Raw genomic sequence first — 2134 nt, 5'->3', positions numbered from 1 at the left:
AAGTTAAGAATTGGAAATAGCCATTTTTTTGGAAAGAATATAAAAAAATATGGAAATTTGTTTAGTATGTTACGTTAGGTTTTTGGTTAGGTTCAAATGACCATAACTCCTAGATCAAGATGAGTTAGGTGTGGTTCCATATATCGTAGGAATGATTTTGGAATAATCTTCCCAACGCCGCGGAATTTGCACAATTCCGAGTTTGTATGAGTGAGTCAAGACCATTTGAGGTTTGGCTGTTCAAATAAGGAAAGTCTGAAACGGGATTTTGGGAGGGTATTTTAGTCTTTTCCTTAACTAATTATTTTAGTCCATTTTTAGGAGTTTAATTGGGGTCAAATCGGATTATAGTCAGTCTAGAAAAGCTTAAGTTCACGCTAGGACTTGGAGAAAAGAGAAAAGAGGAGAAAAGAGAAGAAAAATCAAGAATCGACAAGAACGTTCCTGTTTGGTTGTGGAATTCGCCGAGGATTCAATACTACGATGTATGTGAGATCACATACTGTTGGGCTAGATCACCCACACGCCAAACTTGATTAATTCAGCGTGATTTTCATCCTAAAAGATTGAGAATTTAATGTTCTTGAGTTGTGTTCTTTTATTGTTTTCATTCTTGAACTTATATGGGATTGATGGGTTTTGCTTGATATGTTTTAGCAATGTTAAGAGTTGTTTTGAGTTAGATTCTAGTGTAAATGTTTTGGGTATCCGAATCTAAGAAGATATATGAGAAAAAAATTGGACTTAATCGAATTAAGGTCTGAAATTGAGAAGAAAAATTCGACAGATTCATTTGGAGAGGGTCTGGAGCGGCGCACCCCATCTGTGCCAGGGAGGTTGGGACGACACGCTTGTTGTGCGCTAGAAATCAGCCCCAGTAACATAGGGGCTGGTGTAGCGCGCTAGCGACATGCACGGGTCATTTGATCCCACCCGTTTTTCGACATTTATCCCATTTAAGTGCTTCTCAAATGTACTAACACTTCTTATTGATTCTAACTACTCTAAACCCTAAACCCTAAAACATCGAAAAGTCAATAAGCTCTCGGATAATGCACAAAACACAAAATCCGTTCCCGTAAGCTGCAACAAGAAATGATGATAAGCTTAGATACAAGGCACTAAAAATATATCAAAACAAAAGAAATGTTCAAAGTAGATATGTACTTTGACATAGAGATACATGATCAATCATTGCAAGGAGTTAAAGCACAACCACGGTGTGAAGTAATGATTGCACAACCGCATTCAAAAAGTATGTGTTATCTAAGTTACGCATGCCAATGCCCTAAAAAGAGCCAATCACATAAGCACCAGAATCAACAATGAGTTAATAGCTAGAATACACACAAGAAACATATAGTAGAATTAGAAGCTTTTTCATATATAATCCCACAAGGTAGTGTGTACACAGAGCTTATCCTTAGATTATGATAGTAGAGAGGTTGTTTTGAAACATCTCAGTAATCGAAATAACTAGGAAGAAGTTAAGAATTGGAAATAGCCATTTTTTGGAAAGAATATAAAAAATATGGAAATTTGTTAAGTATGTTACGTTAGGTTTTTGGTTAAGTTCAAACGACCATAAATCCTAGATCAAAATGATTAGGTGTGGTTCCAAATATCGCAGGAAAGATTTTGGAATAATCTTTCCAATGGCGCTGAGTTTGCGCAATTCCGAGTTTGTATGAGTGAGTCATGACCATTTGAAGTTGGGCTGTTCAAATAAGGAAAGTCTAAAACCAGATTTTGGAAGGGTATTTTAGTCTTTTCCTTACCTAATTATTTTGATCCATTTTTAGGAGTTTAATTGGGGTCAAATCAGATTATAGTCAGTTTAGAAAAGCTTAAGTTCACGCTAGGACTTGGAGAAAACCTAACGTTCGAGATTTGGTTGTGGATTTCGCTGAGGATTCAATACTACGATGTATGTGAGATCACATAGCGTTGGGTTAGATCACCCACGCGCCAAACTTGTTAAATTCAGCGTGATTTTCAACCTAAAAGATTGAGAATTTAATGTTCTTGAGTTGTGTCCTTTAACTATTTTCATTCTTGAACTTATATGTGATTGATGTGTTTTTCTTGATAAGTTTTAGCAATGTTTAGAGTGTTTTTGAGTTAGATTCTAGTG

The sequence above is a fragment of the Solanum tuberosum genome, unplaced genomic scaffold, assembly GCF_000226075.1.
Source record: "Solanum tuberosum cultivar DM 1-3 516 R44 unplaced genomic scaffold, SolTub_3.0 scf00055, whole genome shotgun sequence".
Taxonomy (NCBI): domain Eukaryota; kingdom Viridiplantae; phylum Streptophyta; class Magnoliopsida; order Solanales; family Solanaceae; genus Solanum; species Solanum tuberosum.
Note: the sequence above shows the minus strand (reverse complement) of the source record.